A 19,622-nucleotide genomic window follows, 5' to 3' on the forward strand; every position below is an offset into this window, starting at 1 on the left:
GAAGATGAGCCCCTCAGGTCAGAAGGTGTCCAATATACTACTGGGGAAGAGCAGAGGGAATTTCCAAGTAGTGCCAGAAAGAGTGAAGCGGCTGGGCCAAAGCCGAAAGGACACTCAGCTGTGGATGTGTCTGGTGGTGAAAAGAAAGTCCGATGCTGTAAAGAACAATATTGTTTAGGAACCTGGAATGTCAGATCAATGAATCAAGCTAAGCTGGAGGTGGTCAAACATGAGATGGCAAGATTGAACATCAACATCTTGGGAATCAGCGAACTAAAATGGACAAGCATGGGCAAATTTAATTCAGGTGACCATCATATCTACTACTGTGGGCAAGAATCCCTTAGAAGAAATGGAGTAGCCTCATAGTCAACAAAAGGGTGGGAAAAGCAGTACTGGGGTACAATCTTAAAAATGATAGAATGATCTCAGTACGAATCCAAGGCAAACCATTCAACATCACAGTAATTCAAGTCTATGCCCCAACCACTGATGCCGAAGAAGCTGAGGTGGATCGGTTCTATGAAGACCTACAACACCTTCTAGAACTAACACCAAAAAATGATGTCCTCTTCATCATAGGGGATTGGAATGCTAAAGTAGGAAGTCAAAAAATCACCGGGTTAACAGGCAGGCATGGCCTTGGTGTACAAAATGAATCAGGACAAAGGCTAATAGAGTTTTGCCAAGAGAACACGCTGATCATAGCAAACACTCTTTTCCAACAGCACAAGCGGCGACTCTACAAATGGACATCACCAGATGGTCAATATCGAAATCAGATTGATTATGTCCTTTGCAGCCAAAGATGGAAAAGCTCTATACAGTCAGTAGAAACAAGACCTGGAGCTGACTGTGGCTCAGATCATGAGCTTCTTGTTGCAAAATTTCGGCTGAAATTGAAGAACGTCGGGAAAACCACTAAACCATTCAGGTATGACCTCAATCATATCCCTGATGAATATACAGTGGAGGTGAGGAATAGATTTCAGGGATTCGAACTGATAGACAGAGTGCCTGAGGAACTATGGACGGAGGTCCGTAACATTGTTCAGGAGGCAGCAACTCAATCCATCCCAAAGAAAAAGAAATGCAAGAAAGCAAAGTGGCTTTCAGAGTTCCAGAGAATAGCAAGGAGAGACAAGAAGGCCTTCTTAAATGAACAATACAAAGAAATCGAGGAAAACAACAGAATGGGAAAGTCTCTTCAAGAAAATCGGAGATCCCAAGGGAACGTTTTGTGCAAAGACGGGCATGATAAAGGACCAAGAAGGCAAGGACCTAACAGAAGCAGATGAGATTAAGAAGAGGTGGAAAGAATACACAGAAGAACTATACAGGAAAGATCTGAATGTCCCTGATAGCCATGATAGTGCGGTCACTGAACTTGAGCCAGACATCCTCGAGAGTGAAGTCAAGTGGGCCTTAGGAAGCATGACTAACAACAAAGCTAGCGGAGATTATAGTATTCCAGCTGAGCTATTTAAAATCCTAAAAGATGATGCTGTTAAAGTGCTGCACTCAACATGTCAACAAATTTGGAACACTCAACAGTGGCCACAAGACTGGAAAAGGTCAGTTTATATTCCAATTCCAAAGAAGAGCAATGCCAAAGAGGGTTCAAACTACCGTACGATTGCGCTCATTTCACATGCCAGCAAGGTGATGCTCAAAATCCCACAAGCTAAGCTTCAGCAGTATGCGAACTGAGAACTATCGTAAGTACAAGCTGGGTTTCGAAGAGGCAGAGGAACTAGAGATCAAATCGCCAACGTTTGCTGGATCATGGAGAAAGCAAGAGAATTCCAGAAAAACGTCTATTTCTGCTTCATTGACTACGCTAAAGCCTTTGATTGTGTGGATCACAACAAACTGTGGCAAATTTTTAAAGAGATGGGGGTACCAGACCACCTTACCTGTCTCCTGAGAAACCTGTATGAGGGTCAAGAAGCAACAGTAAGAACCGGACGTGGAACAACCAATTGGTTCAAAATTGAGAAAGGAGTACGACAAGGCTGCATATTGTCGCCCTGCTTATTTAACTTATATGCAGAGTACATCATGAGAAATGCCGGGTTAGATGAATCACAGGTCGGAATTAAGATTGCCGGGAGAATTATCAACAACCTCAGATACGCAGATGATACCACCCTAATGGCAGAAAGCGAAGAGGATCTAAAGAACCTCTTGTTGAGGGTGAAAGAGGAGAGTGCAAAAGCTCGTTTGAAAGTCAACATTAAAAAAACAAAGATCATGGCATCTGGTCCCATCACTTCCTGACATATGGAAGGGGAAGAAATGGAAGCAGTGACAGGTTTTGTTTTCTTGGGCTCCAAGATCACAGCAGATGGTGACTTTAGCCATGAAATTAAAAGAAGCTTGCTCCTTGGGAGGAAAGCTATGACAAACCTAGACAGCATAGTAAGAAGCAGAGACATCACCTTGCTGACAAAGGTCCGCATAATCAAAGCTATGGTTTTCCCAGTAGTAATGTATAGCTGTGAGAGCTGGACTTTAAGGAAGGCTGAGCACTGAAGAATTGATGCTTTCGAACTGTATTGCTGGAGAAGACTCTTACGAGTCCCCTGGACTGCAAGGAGGTCAAATCAGTCCATCCTAAAGGAAATCAACCCTGAGTGCTCATTGGAAGGACAGATACTGAAGGTGAAGCTCAAATATTTTGGCCACCTAATGCGAAGAGAAAACTCTCTGGAGAAGACCCTGATGCTGGGAAAGATTGAAGGCAAAAGGAGAAGGGGACAGCAGAGGATGAGATTTTATTTATTTATTATTAAATTTATTAATCACCCATCTGGCTGGTCACCCAGCCACTCTGGGCGATGTACAACATACAATAAAAACAGTTTAAAACAATAAAATTCTACAATAAAAACATTTTCTAAAATACCCTAACCCACCCCAAATGCCTGCCTGAACAACAACGTTTTTAATGCACAATGGAAGCTCACGCTCCGGGAGAGAGCGCAGGACAGGAATGCCTGGCGTGCTATGGTCCATGGGGTCACGAAGAGTCGGACACAACTGAACGACTGAACAACAACAGGGATAGCTATTGATAGGGATTAGGGATTGTGGAAGCAACATCCAATAAGGGGGTTTGTGTATAGGATCTTAGAAGGGGTAGAGTAGGTGGGGAAGTTAGGACCAAACATTAATGAATAATAATAACATATAACTCCTTGTGTAACAAATAAATCTTTATGTGTTTATTTATTTCAAAATAGACTCCCAGGTGTTGATTGAATTGTTATGCTGCCATTATTAAATATATTTGCTTGTTAATTCTCCTGTAGTGGGTTGAGAAAACCAATTAGGCATATTGAGTTTCTCTGGAACCCAGAGAGAGCAAAAGGGCTGAACCTTGGGTGTCAGTGGGAACAACTGATCTAGGTGAAAGCAAGTGTTTCCTGAGGGGTTTGTTTCTCAGTTTCAGAGGTGGAGGCTGCTGAAAAGGTGGAACCCAGGCAGGAACCTCACAGCGGTCTTTCAGACAGCCTGGTTCCAAGCGTAGATCTTTATAGGTAATCACCAGAACTTTGACTTGTGCTTGGAAATGGACTGATATTCAGTGAAGCCAAGTGAGAGGAAATACCCCACCTCTTGTGGGTGTTTTATTTAATGCAGATATCAAAATACATTTGTAGCCTCCTGGGCAGCACTGCTTTATCAATCAGCAAGTGGCAAATGGTAAAACTGACCTCATTTTTATAACACCAAACAAAATTCATATGGGCAAATAGCATTTATAGTCACTGCTTAAACCTCTGATGAAGAGCATTGTTCAATCAGACCAAAAGCGCATTTAATTCAGCATTCTGTTTCTCTAGCCCTAACCTGAAACTTTTGCCACTGGCCTGTATGAGTCCCAATAATCACTACTCAAGCTAGGATTTTTGGATGTGTGTGTGTGTGTGTGTACATCCCCACTGACTCCCTTTCTAGGGTGGCCACTTATGAATAGCCAAAAAGAGAGAGAACTAATTGGGAATGCCTATTTGCATGAATTTGCCTATCTATCTATCTATCTATCATCTATCTATCTATCTATCTATCTATCTATCTATCTATCTATCTGAGAAAGATAGATAGATTAACAACAGAGTAATTTAAAAATATATTTAGAGTTAAATGTTTAGGCCTCTGCCCTCATCAGATGAGGATCACAGTAGCTGGTCTAATGGATGCCAGGAGTGGCAGTTTGAAATGCCTGGAGATGAAAATTCATTAGGAGAAAAAAAGCAGAGATATGACTGGTAAATGCTTATGAATTGTCCTTCAGAGTAAGAGTTCTGAGTCTGTAGATCCAGATGTTTTCCTTTTTGTCAAGCATGTCAGTGTCCTTTGTTATTTGAGTGTGTGTGTGTGTGTGTGCGTGCAAATTTAGAAATAATTGTTATAACACAAATAGAAATACAGTACTTCTCACGCTAGTGGAGAAGACGGTGATGAGGTGACCTGTGTGCCTACCTGTTCAATCCGCTCTTCAGGTGCTAACTCTTGATGGACTACAGTTTTTGGTGTTTTTTTTAATCATTAAACCAGAAATGGGCAGGCCAGTCCTTCAGATAGAGGACAGCCCTTCAAAACCAGGACTCTCCTCTGTAAAAGAGGACACATGGCTATCTGATTCCCTTCTGTTCATCTCAACAGCTGGAAAACACAAAAGCTGTCAATGCTCTTAGGAGTGAGCAGAAACATTTCTGCATTTTAACTTGAAACTCCATTCTGCTTGGAGTGGATGCTTTCCTTATCACTTTTAACAGGTATCATGGTATCTTGCTATAGAACAGGGCTGGGGAACCTCCAGATGTTGTTAGGCTTCAACTTCCATCTGCCCCAGACAGCATCACCAATGTTCATGGATGATGGCAGGTACAGTGCAACAACCTCTGGAGGTTCACAGGTGCCCACCCTTGCAACAGAGAGAAATGTTCCCTTAAGTCATCACTTGCCTGTGATGTCCAGAATTTAATGTGATACTTCTGAACTCAGCATTAGCCATTGGCTTGTACAACCATCTCAAGCTGATTTTGTTTGTTTGCTTGTTTGGGCTTTTGTGTGTGTGGGCTCATATTCTCATTTTCTACTTGTTTCACACAGTTGAAGGAATCCAATGCCATCGATGTTATAAGGTTAGAGAAGATAACACATGTCCAAGACAACGTATCTGTGAAGCACCTGGAAAGAACTTCTGCTTCATTCAAAGAGTCTCCAAAGGTGATTCCAGAGAGAAAAGTTTATTTGGACAAATTACTCAGGGGGAGCTTGATCAGATGCAAAGTTGAATAGGGAAGTTGTCCTAGAAAAAGATAACCTTTTTTCAGCTGTCCAAGATTAGCCTCCCCCAATATGGTGCTCTCCAAATGTTTTTGTACTACAACTCCCTTCACCCCTGACCATTGGCCATGCCAGCTGGGGGTTGATGGAGCAAAACATCTGAAGGTTGGGGAAGGCTGTCTGAGAACAGGGTGGGTAAACAATTTGCCCCAAAGGACATGGCATTGGATGGTGGAGCGAGGGCTGCATGCCAACAGTGGGCAAGGCCTGGGTTCCCTCTCCCCCCGCGGACATCTCTCTCCCCCCCCCCACACACACATACACACACAAACACACAGGCAGCCTTCCCCCTACTCACTTCCTCCCATACAGACACATAACACATGCATCCCCCCCAACTGTTAAAGAGAGTTAAACCTCCCATCCCCTTCCAGTCTTCTCTCTCTCTTTTCTTGGAGTAGAGAGGTGGCTGCTCTAGCTCACCTTACTCGATGGTTTCTACCACAAGAATGAGGTCCTTGTGGGAGAAACCACAGAGCACAGAGAGCTAGAGTGTTTATCACCACTTTGGGACCTAGAAAGGACTATGTTTTCTTTTCCCTCTAGTCAGAGCAGATACGTAGGTTAGGGCTCTCCAAAGATCACTTCCAGCATCTGTTTTCAATGACAAGGCTGGATCCTGGAGTGTGTGAAGTAAGAATGGGGAAAGTACTCCTGAGGAAGTGCAGAGTGCACTGGCCCCACCACTAAGTAACAGAGAGAGAGGGAGAGGGAGAGACCCTGTATGTCAGAGCTTAGGGAGAATGTCTTCCAGAACAGATACTGGCTTTTCTAGGCAGGCCCTTTTTTTGCTTCCAGAAGTCCCTAGCTCAGGGGTAGAGCACCTGCTTTGCATGCAGAAGGTCCCAGGTTCAATACCCAGAAACTCCTAGGGATGTCAGAGGATTCTGCCATGGATCTCAGTGAGGCCAAATGCCATTGCATTCGGCCCCCCAAAATCTGTGGTGGAATGAAGCCCCCCACCCCCCCCCACGAAAGGCGTGCGAAACGGAGCACTTACCTGGTGCCGTTTGCGCTGCTTTGCGAATGGCGGCCGCATCTGCGGCCGCCATTCGCTTCCCCATTTTTGCCATGATAGGCTACTTAAATATGTAGCCTATCACGGCTAATGCAGGGATGCCATTTGTGTCCCTGCGGAGGCTATGATAGGCTATGTTAGGGATGTCAGAGAATTTCTCCACGAATCTCGGGGAGGCTGAATGCCAGCGCATTCGTCTCCCCGAAATTGGTGGAGAAACAGTCTGCCCCCCCGCCCCCCCAGGGACGGGACTTACCTTGCTTGAATGTCCCTGGCGGCGGCGGCTCCGGTAGCGGTATGGCGGCGGTGCGGCGGCAGCAGCCAGTCTTCCGACCAGTTGCCGCCGCCGCCATTTCCAAGTAAAAAAACAACAACAAACAAACAAATGTGATAGGCTACATAAAGATTTATGTAGCCTATCACGGCTAGATTTTTAAAAAACACCGTGATAGGCTATGTAAATGTTTACGTAGCCTATCACGGCTGACTTTGAAAGCAAAAGAAAAAGCGTGTACACAAATGGTGGCGCCCATGGGCGCCGCCATTTGCGTTCCTTATTTTGGCACATGTAGTCTACATAAACATTTACGTAGACTATGGCGAATATAAGGGCAATTCAAATAGCGTTGCCCTTATTTTTGCCATAGTCTGCGTAAATGTTGACGTAGACTACACGTGCCAAAATGAGGAACGCAAATGGCGGCACCCATGGGCGCCGCCATTTGTGTACACGTTTTTTTTTTTTTTTCAAAGTCAGCCGTGATAAGCTACCTAAACATTTACGTAGCCTATCACGGCTGACTGCAGGGATGCAAACAGCGGTGGCTACGGCCGCCGCCTTTTGCGTCCCGGCAGGAGGCGAGGTTTTGTGGCCGGAGGGATGGGGCGCCTCCCCCCCCGGCCAGAATTTCGGCGGGGAGGGACGGGGCGCCTCCCCCCTGGCCAGAATTTTGGTGGGGAGGGATGGGGCGCCTCCCACCCGGCCAGGATTTTGGGGGGAGGGACGGAGCGCCTCCCCCCCACCGCGAAGCAAACGTCGGGATCAGGTAAGGGACATTCGTCCATCTCTAGGCTACGTAAATATTTACGTAGCCTATCAAGGCAAAAAAAGGGAACACAAATGGCGGCCGCCGTAGCCACCGCCATTTGCGTCCACATGCTCCGCACGCCTGCAAATGCACCTGGCTGGCGGCTCCGCGGAGTTGCCGTGGAGTAGGGATGTCAGAGAATTTCACCACGAATCTCGGGGAGGCTAAATGCCAGCGCATTCAGCCCCCTGAAATTGGTGGCAAAATGGTCTGCCACACCCCCGCCCTTCCCAGGACGGGACTTACCTTGGGCGAATCTCCCTGGCGGTGTCGGCTGCGGCGGCGGTTCGGCGGCGGTTTGGCGGCGGTGGCTGTGGCGGTCGGTCTTCTGACCGGCTGCCGCCGCCGTCGCCACCATTTCCAGTAAAAAAAAAAAAAGTGATAGGCTATGTAAAGATTTACGTAGCCTATCATGGCTAGATTTTTAAAAAATACCGTGATAGGCTACGTAAATGTTTACGTAGCCTATCACGGCTGAGTAAAAAAAAACAAAAACCGCGCATACGCAAATGACGGCGCCCATGGGCACCACCATTTGCGTTCCTTACTTTGCGTTCCTTATTTTAGGCACGTCTAAATTGCGTTCCTTATTGTGGCACGTCTAGTTTATGTAAATATACGTAGACTATGGCGAAAATAAGGGGAACACAAATATATTATTTTCTCCGTAGTCTATGTAAATGTTTACATAGACTAGACATGCCAAAATAAGGAACGCAAGTGGCGGCGCCCATGAGCACCGCCATTTGCGTACGTGCGGTTTTGTTTTGTTTTTTTTAACTCAGCCGTGATAGGCTATGTAAACATTTACATAGCCTATCACGGCTGACTGCAGGGACGCAAACGGCGGCGGCTACAGCCGCCGCCATTTGCAGACCTGGCCGGCCAGGATTCGCGGCGGGAGGGATGGGGCGCCTCCCCCCCAGCCAGAATTTCGGGGGGAAGGACAGAGCACCTCCCCCCCACCGCGAATCAAATTTCGTAAAAGGTAAGTGACTTTCGTACATCCCTACCGTGGAGTGGAGCCGGCTGGGTTAGGATTTCAGGGGGAGGTGCAAAGCACCTCCCGCCCACCACGAATCACCCCTTCGAAAAGGTAAGTGACTTTCACACATCCCTAGAAACTCCAGTAGGGCTGGAAGAACTTCTGCCTGAAACTCTGCAGAGTTGCTGCCAGCCAGTGTTGACAATACTGGGCAAGATAGATCAAACAGTCTGACTCAGTATAAGGCAGCTTCTGATGTTGCTATGTAAGCCCTTTGTCCCAAATCCCTGTCTTTTCAGAAGGCAGGACTAACTGGAGGGGGTTTTGTTTTGTTTTTGGAATGCCCCATTCTTCCTTCATGTGCATGCATGAATGCATGCACACACAGAAACTGACATGGACAAACTCCACCTCTTCTCATTTCATTTTTCTACTCAGTATGAAGAGAGCTCCGTATGAACAACCCATAAAAAAGCATGAACAGGGATTCTCTACACAGCACTCTTCTCTTTCTCTTTTCATGCACAGGCGGAAATATTAGGAGGATACGCCGAGGTTGTACCTCATATTGCATACATGCCATCAAGTTCAGCCGCAGCTATATAAGGTATACCTTTTGCTGCAGAACAGATTTCTGTAACAAATACCACACTTGGCAGTTTTACTAAGCTCACCCTGGGTTTGCTGGAGCTGCTCCATTCCTCCATCCTCTGGTAACATGATGTCTACTTCCATGTGATTTTCCAGCAAGCACAGATCTATGGCAGATCAGTCTAACTTTGACGATTGAAGATGGAACTGTGGCTATTTCCTCTTTATCGAATGCAGGTTTCATAGACACACTGGGATGTGATGTCACTCCAGCTGGTCTTTGTCATTCTCTGCTCCTTGGGGGTGGGGGTGGTATTGTCTAATAATTTGTTTGCCAGACCCAGAGGCAAGGGAGGGACAGCATTGTTGCTGTTTTCCAACAACAGTAGGCTCCACTCAGCACCCGGTGCCTAACACCAATGCTTCTGTCTGCCTTGATCCTGCTGGGAGCTGTGCCAGCAATTTCAAGCCTCATTGGAAATGCTTGCATAACAGCCTCATGCAGCCATATTAATGAGCTATGTATGATGCCATTGCACGTATATGTCAGCGAGCCGTCTAGGATGCTGTTGCATACCTTCATGGGGATGGAATAAATTCACTGCTACAAGATGCAGGGACTGACAGGCATTCGCTTCAGTGGCTTTAAAAAGGAATTAGACAAATTCATGGAAGAACTGTCTATCAACGCCAGTTAGTCATGATGGATATATCCACCCTCTAGGTTTTAGAGGTGGTATTTCGCTAAGGGCAAAACTACACACTATGTTAAATACACAGCATGTTGGTCATCCTAACTTTTTGTTTTAGTTTAGTCTGAGTGTGCGGGCCCCCAATCTGGATTGGGACGACTGTGTGCAGGTTGGGGGGGGGGTTAAATCTTCCCACTCACCCGGTCCTTCCCCCCTAAATTTTCCCCTTGGGGGCTAAAGAAAGAAAGAAAGAAAGAAAAACTTCATTGGTACCCAATCCCCACCTACATGTGGTGGTCGCAGTACAGACTGGGCTCACACCAAAGTAAAATAAACATTAGGATCACCTACAGTTGACACGTTTATCATAATGTGTAGTTTAGCTCTAATGTACCAATTTCTAGAGCAACAGTGGGAGAGAGCTATTGCTTGTGGGCTTCTCAGAGACATCTGGTTGGCCACTGTGGGAAAGTACTGTACTAGATGGACCTTTGGTCTGATCCAAGAGGGCTCTTCTTATGTTCAAGTATTCTTAGGGCTCTTCTTATGAAGAATAAGTAATTAACAAGTTAACAGTTGTTGTTTTGTGTATTTTTTTAATATAATAATTTCCCAGTTCAGAGATACCAACTGTCTCTGTCTCTACTGTAAACTTGTAGGTAAATGTCTACCATCATCTCTGCCTGTCTGTGCCAGAATGTGACAATCTAACTGTGCAACCCTATGCACGTTTACTCAAAAATAAGTTCAGTGGGCTTAATCCCAAGTAAGTGTGCATAGGATTGGAGCCTAATTGGAATGACAATGGAAGTCTTGTGGAATTACATTATCTAATGTATGGAATGTGGACTGGATACTCTACATATTTATATTTCATGTATATATCATACTCCTTTTGGTTTGAAAAGCTCAGCTTTTCAGCCATTCTTTAAATAGATGTCATAGTGTACCATCTAAGGCCATGAGTTCTACCAATGTCCTGCACTATAGCCTGGGTTGCAGGGATCTGCTATGGATCAGTTCCTGAGCAGGGTTCAGGTTAGGTCAGTTTTCTCATGTAAACAACATGGAAAGAGATCAGCACCATGGAAAGCTCCAAGTGGGGCAGGAAGCCAGGCAGGGTTGTCTGTATGTTGCTCAAACAAGGAGCAGAGCAAGTTGTTGTTGTTCAGTCGTGTCCGACTCTTCGTGACCCCATGGACCAGCGGTTTAAATAAGAGTGCAGAAGAATTTAGGCTGGTTGGAGCTGCCTCCATATTGACTGAGGCGTTGTCTCTTAAATGCACCTGGCCTGTTTTAGCAATCTCAGGCTGCAATAATGCGAGAGCGGCTGTGGCATGCTAGTCTCCTCATGGCCCAAGTCCTCAGTGTCTGAGGATGGTAATGAAACCTCCTCTGAACTCAGGGAAGTTGGTCCCTGGGGTCTATCTGGAGAACTAGATCTTAGGAAGTCTCATAAGGCTTTCTGTAGCCTAGTCCCCTCCCTGAACCATCAACTCTGGAGCCTCTTCTTCTGAGAACAAGGGGTCAGAATTCTCTGAGGATGAGGCTTCAGGGTCTTGGTCCAAGACAATATGTTGTATTCAATATTTCCGGTGCCAGATATCTTAGGTTCAATTTCATGGTGACTGAGCATTAGAGGATGCCAATTTAAAACTAGCCAGAATGTTGGTCCATTTAACTAAGTATTCTCTACACTGAATGGCAATAACTCTCCATTCTAGCACTGAGCTATAATCCTTGCCTTGTCTTTGTGTAAGAGACAGCAACCATATCCCTGACAGTGCTTCTGAAAGATCATACTTAAATGTACAATGATATAAATGTTTTGTTTGTAAAAAAACCAAAAGTGTTGATTAAATGCATAATATTCTGAACTTGGAAAAAAAGGCAACTAATTGGCAGGATGTATTGTACAGAAGTCTACTGCTTTTGTTTCTATGGACTTGTAGGAATCCAACTTTATTGCATTGACAAGTGGAGGATCCTGATAATTTCTTCCCATTGCATGTGCACTTGGAAACAAATCACAAGGGAAAATAGTTCTGGGCAGCCCAGCTTGAAGGAAGCATAGTTGGGGAACGATACCTCTCCCCATTTTATGAATGGGCAAGCCCCCTGCCCCATGGCAGCCATTTTGTAAGACTGCACACAATATTATCTCAACATTCCAAATGAGGCCACCAACTCAAAAAGGTTGGGGACACCTGTATGCAATTCATAATGTCATGTACATATTTTCTCCATCCTCATTGACCAAGTTAGTAATAATATACTGGATTACTGGATTCCAGCTTATCAAACTAGTGATATATACATACATCTGTCTGTTTTGCTTTCTCTAACATTTGGATTTTTTCAATCACAAGTTTGTCCCATTTCCTCATCATTGTGCAAACTTAAAAAAAAAATCAGATGTAAATGTGATGTTTTGGTACACATTTGTCCTGATATACAACATTTTCCCTAATATATGAACTTTTGGCAAGCAATTTCCCCTAATTTATTCATTTTGCTGTTTTCCCTAATATAGGCATATTTGTACACTGTTTTTGAATGAAGAAGTGTATCTCAAAATTCTCATAAGTGTGAAAACAAAGGGATAGTTACACTCCACTTTGCACATTGAGGGCACAATCCTATGCATGTTTAGAAAGAGAAAAGGCCTACAACTCCCAGCGTGCCCCAGCCAGCATTGCTTTTCTCTGTCTAAACATGCATAGGATTGCACCCTAATTCAGAAAATGCAAATTTGATCAGTTCTTCCCACACTGTGATCTGAACAAAATTCTTACCCATCTGTATGTCAGACTAGTATTATAACTTTGTGGGTTTCTCAAAAGAGTTATTAATCTAACCATGTTCAATTGTTTCCAGATTTTTCTGAATAATTTGCTTTTACTTGGTTTATTACTTTTCCAAGTTTTTGCAAAAAACAAAAACAAGAAAAATTGTTTTTGAATGATGCAGAGCATCATTCATCCAAGTCAAGGAGCATAGCACTAAAAGCCAGCCAAGTTATTCTGGCACTTGAGGCAGAAAATCTTGTAAACACTTCTCCCATATCTGGCAGTGAAACCACGATAATAATAAATGAAATAACTATTTCCTGCCCTTCCAAGTCACCCCAAATCTGCTACTTGACGCAGCCACCTCACTATGCCTAATGGTAGGTCCAGCATTGGGAAATCTCAACAACAGGGTGGTTCTGTTGGGCCTCTGTCCTGATCCATCAGAATTCTACTACCAAGAGGAGATGACAGCTCAAGCAAGGTAGAGACAGGTAGGCCTGGGGCTCCAGAGTGACCAGGGTACTGAGGCAGAACTCAGGAACACACTTAGCAATTCTGCAGCTGAGATAGAAGGAACACATTGTCTCAGTACTAGCCTGGAACATCTGCCAGAGCTTTCTAGACTGGGCCAGGAGTCAAGACTCAAGCTCCACCTTCTGAGTGCTGCATCTGGCTAGTTAAAGTGCCAGTGCCTTTTTATGAAGACATTGCTGTCTGCTAGGCCAGCCCTTTCCAACCTGGCACCCTCCAGATGTTTTGGACCACAACTTCCATCACACCAGCCTCTGGCCATGCTATCTGGGGATGATGGGAATCACAGTCCAAAACATCTGGAGGGTGCCAGGTTGGGGAAGGCTGCTCTAGTCAGTGGGGTTTCAGTTTGCTGGGATATTTTTGGGGAAAGCTCCTCAGGTGTTTCCTAGTTCTCCCAGGAGTCCAAGCTTCAGTCATCAGAATCCAGTGGCAGAGATACATCCTTGGGGTTCAGGGAACAGAGTGAAGAACTCTGGTGCAAATAGACCCACTCAAGAAGGACCAGGGAGTGGATCCATCTTCTCCTCGGAGATACTATTGCATGAGGACATGGCAACTGAGGATTCATCACCTGGGCCCATGACAGCTTCTTGCCCTAACTCAAGTTCATGTAGCATTACATGGTCTGATGTACAGTGTGGGCTGGATGATCTGCATATCCATTCCAGGCCCTGGGAATGAAGATTCATCCACCTCCTGTGCAGAGCTCCAGAGAAACCATCACCACCACACTTGGGACGTGAGCTTTGCTCCCAGTCCAGCTCAGCTTAGCCCACTCCCACCAGTCACCATTAAGAGCTGGTGTTGCTGGTGGAAAGGAAGAGCACTCTAGGGCCGGGGAGCAGAGATCTTTCCACCCTCTGGACTTTGCACCAGTGGCACCATCATCTCCAAATCTGAAATGGAGTCTATTAGTCAATGTAATAGAACAATGCCACCCTATAACTTTGACTAGGGCCAGAATCAAGAGGTGCAGGGGCATAAACTGAGGGCAGAAAATGGGAGCCTATGCCTGCAGAGGACCCCAATAGTATTTTTAATGTGAAGTGTGCTGATTACAATCTTTCCTTATTGTTCCCTTAACAAGCATGCACAATTTCTGCACTATTCTAATTTTATGATCATAAACTGCCCCAAGGGCATTTGTCAGTTGGGTGGTACATACATTTAAAGATATAAATAAATAAATTTAGAGAGAAGGGCCTTAAAGGGACTTGCCCAAGTCTAAGTGGCTGTGGAAGGACATGAGTACAGGTCTGCACATCAAGACCCAGGCTGTGTTTCCACGACAATGGAAGGGTGAAGCAAACAGAGGAATACCAGAGTTTTCATGGAATCAGCATGGCTCCGGGCAGGGCTCCATGAAGGACTGCACCACACCATTATAAGTTGCTGACAGAAACATAGTTCTGGGTGGGGTGGGGGGACTGGAAGTGAACGTCATCAGACTGGGGGGGCCTGCTCAACCAATAAGAGAGGCTCCCCCTCCAGGCTCTACTCCCCTTAATGGCAATCTCAGGAACAAGCCTCACTGACCACAAAAGGAGTTACTTCTGAGTAGACTTCTTGGACCAAAGCCCCATTCTGTCCATTTCCCCCCCTTTCCCTCTAAATACCAGGCTACCACATTAGCAGGCACCCCTGAATACATGTGCTATCGCATGATAGCACAAATGTGTGATAGACAGTGCATTTTCAGGAACAATCCTCATCGACTACAACAGGAGTCAGCAGGTGCCCCTGAACTAATGCGCTATTGCGCAATAGTGAAAATGCGCGTTGGTGCTATTTCATGAGAGTGTTAGCGAGATGCTGACATAGAGGGTATGCATATTGATGGAAGATCTGTGCAATGGTGTTATAATGAGATAGCGCCTTAGTGTGTAATACGAAAGCTGAACTATGAAGCTTGTGAAACGGGGCCGAAGGACACAAAGGAATATTAGCTCTGTATCCTCCCCATGTGTGGCTCTGGGGAACTGACCTGAGATAACCTGATTTTCAGGCTGTAGTGGGAGTACTTGCTTGCCTGCAATAGCACGCTTATACGCACTAGTGATGTAGCTCTTATTTTTGGTGTTTTTTAAGAAGTTGCTTCCTCGGCATCCTGCTCCAAAACAACATGGAAACTTCTGGAAAACAGGGAGGGAAAGTGTTGAGTCAGTGAGGACACAGGCAGGTGAGCGACACCCCCCATGGGCAGGGCTACATGCCCCCATGGGCAGGACTATGATACTGATGCAAGTGCCGGCGATGGAACACTCCCCGACAGGACCGTAACTGAGCTGAAATAAAGAGGAGAAGCTAGACTATAACCAGTCTCAGAAGAACCGTTTTTCTGTGATAAACTCCAGGATGCCTGTTGGATGGCCACGGCGTGATGTAAACTGTGTGGCCTCCACATGCAGCCAGGTTGGAGTAAATTGCTGGCGGAAACCCCACCCCACCCAATCCATTATTTAATGAACCATACTGGCATATAGTTAATCTAAAATGCAGGTTACCAGATACTAGTTTGTCATTATTAGCTGATGGACCCAAGGCTAAACTAGCCCACGGTGTCACTATATGGTCAGCATGCATGGTCCTCCATTTGATGAGGATAATGATCATTCTTTATTATAGTGTGCTCCATAGTTCCATGATTTGGTTGCCCACACTGTGGATGTTCTCTAGTGAGAAACTGATTTGATCAAAAGCAGCTTTCTGTCACTTCGGGGACATGAGCAGAAGGGTATAATGCCTCTGTCTGAACTTTGTGAAACATCAAGGGTAATTTTAACCACTATTAACCAGTCACCAGTGGGAGGTGCTTCTGGCTTCTACTACTACCTGTGTGAGATCCTCAGGTCCTTTCCATCCTGCCCTTTGTGTTCTGGCTCAGCGTTAATGGCAGAAACATTGCGCAGTTTCTGATGACTTCAATATAAATGGAAGCATCACCTTAGCTAAAGGAGGGATAGATTTTAAGCCTTGAGTTGTACCCCAGTTTGGGATTATTTTACAATGAAATGTGGGTAAGACATGTCTTAAATAAACAATAAATAAATAATCATAGCTTTGAGGGAACCTAAGGCACACTAGGTGGTAATTTCCACTGAAATTTAGGATGCAGATTTAGAAGATTCTCTTTTTATTATTTTAATGTATGAACTCTGAAAGCGTGCTTATGTATCATATATAATAGTACAAGAAAACAAACAAAAAGGATAATTTAAAGTATCAACAAAACATTAAGAGTATCTTAGGTGATCCAATAAGACAAAAATGATTAATAACATTTTTTTGCTCTTCCCATCCACAGATAAAGGCAGTTAAAAAAGAGAGACGGCGTCTTGTTTAACCCCTTTTGTATGCAATGCAAAATATTGCTATAAGAATTCTGAGAAATTAGGTAAGTAGTGTCTTGATTTCATTTTGTATATGCAGTGTATTTATGAATTATAAAGTTTGAAAAATCTTCTGCCTAGGAGTCAATGGAAGGCAAATACTGAGATCTGATGTCCCATTTAATAGGATTAACTTCTTGGCCATCAAAGCTGTCCTCTGCCTTGCACATTTCAAGTGACTGAAATAAATCCTAAGAGCAGAGGATGTCTGGGAAAAGAGAAGAGCATTAATATAATTCAATGGCTATCAATGACTTCTGGCCATGATGGCTATATGCTACCCCCAGTATCAGAAGCAATATGCCTAAGTACACCAGTTGCCTAGGAACATGGGTGGGAGGGTGCTGTTGTACTCATGTCCTGCTTGTGGGTTTCCCATGGGCAGCTGGTTGGCCACTGTATGAACTGAATTCTGGACTAGATGGACCTTGGTCTGGTTCAGCCTGGGCTCTTCTTATGTTCTTATAATTCAGTCTGCATAATGGCTTCAGCCCAGGACACACTGGACAGTCAGATAGCATATGGAATAACATAGCTTGACCTGTGTTTCCACTGCCCATTCTTAAGTTTAGCTTTTGTGTGTGCCTTTGCCTTCTGAGGCATGTTTGTTGACAACACACAGAAGGGCTTTCTCTGTGGTGGAGTCCTATATATGGAACTTCCAGCCAATTCAGTTACTTTCCTCTCTATTATTCCACTGGCATTTGAATATATTTTCTTTCAACAAGCCTTGGATACTATGGTTGCTTAATTGTTAATTCATTTTATTGGTTGTTAGTTTTGGCTCCTTCTGTTCTCACTTTTTGATGCTGCTTTTAGTCCGGTAATTGTGTTTTAATGATGGATTATTATTATTATTATTATTATTTCCTGTTCTTATATTTTGTAAGATATTTTGAGTGACTCATTTTTGACAGGGAAAAGAATGGTATAAATATTTGTATAAATAAATACATCTCTAACACAGAGCAATATCCAACAGAGTGCTTACGCCCCAGCTGCTTCTGTTGTGCCCTGCCAATTCTGTTGAGCAAGTGGTGGGTCCTGGTTATTCCATTGTACAAGCAGGATATACCATGTGCACAATGGAGATTTAACACTTCCTAAAGGAAGCCCCCAAATTAAGAGAAACGTTCATTTCTGGATCAGGACTGGTCAGTGGAGCTCCCTAAGGCAAGCTCCACTGACCTGACCTGTTCCAGAGACAAGTGGTTCTACTAATTTCCAGTTACCCCCGGCAGCAATAAATCTTCATTCTGCAAGTGGTGGGTGCAACAGAACCAGTGGGGTGCAACAGAAGGGAATCAGTGGGGTGCAACAGAATCAGTGGGTGTCCAATGTTGTGGTGTCCAATTTGTGTGCTTTAGTAACCAGTGTCTTACCTACCTGAGAATAAGGTTTAATACGGGGAGTTTAGTGAATCTCCTACCCGCCGTCTACTGGGAAACCACAAATAATCAGTGGTTGTGGAAAAGGGGGTGGGACCAGGGGCATGGTTTTGTGGCGAACACCGGAGGTTTGGATTGGGAACCCAAATGGGTCAGATTTGACCCAAAGACCTGAGGTTCTTTACCTCTGCTGTAACCCCCGCCCCTCGCAGATGGAATGAACCCAGACTTAATTGATTTATAAGGAGCCTGGAATACAGAATTACAGTCCCTGTTGCCACAGGATAGAATCTAGTCTCCTGGATTTCCCTCCCAAGGTCTATGGCCTCCTGTGCCTCCTCAGATACCACCTAGGGACCATATGATTGCTCTCTACATCTTCTAATTTCCATGGCCACATCTCAGAGCTTCAACCTTAGCTGGTCCCTCCCTGACATCCTACATGGCAGATGATGGACACTAGCAGCCTGGGTGAGGTTAAAAGGTACCTCCATCTCTTTGGGTCATTTCCTGGGCTCCCCATTTTGTCATGAGCCACCAAAGGAAGGCATTTCTGTTTTTAGATGTGCCAGTTTTCCCTGGAGTACAAGGCAGACTTGCCTCAAATTTGATAGTCACAGACCTGATCCATTTCCAAAGACGTAAGAACTGGGGGATGGAATGCATGCAATGAAGGCACCAGACACACCTCGGAGGGGAGGGGATTCTACAACCTCAGGGATACCACAGAGGAAGCCCTTTCACATGCTGCCCTCCAAAAAAACTCTGAGTGCTGTGGTATTGATAATAGGGCCTCCCCTGCTGATCCTAGCACCTGGGCTGATCTCTATAGGTGAGGAGGTGCACTTTTAAGACTTTTAAAGGCTTTATTTAATTGCTGATAAAACACAGGCTCTCCCCCATGTCTGTCTGAAATTTGGCAGTTCTGATCATGTGGGGTTCTAGTAAAATGTCTTAAAATTTCATGACAATTAGATGGAAAATACAGAAATTACAGGCAGCAGAAGAGCAGCTTGGATTCCCATTGAAAGCTATGAGCATAACAAAAATCGATGTGATTTTAATGAACAAATAAACTAAATGAAATTAATTTTAAAATATAACACAAATGAATGGAATAACAAAATAATAATGATAAAAGAATCCCACAACTTCTTATTACCCTACATAATAATTCCTCTTGTCAGAGTGGTCATGACCCCCCCCCCCCAATAGTGATGTTTGTTGGAACCTACTGATTCTACCCTCACATGCATACACACAAGCAAAGATGTGTAAACTGTAACTGTAATATAGCTGATCTATTTTGTATGGAGAAATCTCTTGAAGCAGAAACAACCAATCCATAAAACCAATGAACAGATGCAAACTTCAGGAATTCTTCATGAAGAATCTCCATACTCTCTCTCTCTCTCTCTTTCTCTCTCTCTCTCTCTCTGTGTGTGTGTGTGTGTGTGTGTGTGTCTCTCTCCCTCCCCACTCATAGGAGGAAATATTTTGAACATACGTCGAGGTTGCTCCTCATACAGCCAAACCAGAGTAAACTTTAAAAATAACTATATACAGTGTAACTGGTGCTGCAGCAGAACAGATTACTGTAAAAAATACAATATCTGGCTAAGAGCATTATGTAGCTCGGCTTGGGTTTGTTGGAGCTGCTCCATTCCTACAGCTCCCAGTAGCATAATCAATCCATGACCATGTGATTTTCTTCCAACCACAGCGCAGGATAAAACAGAAGAAAAAGCCTCCCACAAGCTGTAGCCATATTAAGATTGCCATTTAAG

The sequence above is a fragment of the Heloderma suspectum genome, chromosome 6 (assembly GCF_057233095.1).
Source record: "Heloderma suspectum isolate Gila_16-S chromosome 6, 16-S_ref, whole genome shotgun sequence".
NCBI classification, from domain to species: Eukaryota; Metazoa; Chordata; class Lepidosauria; order Squamata; family Helodermatidae; genus Heloderma; species Heloderma suspectum.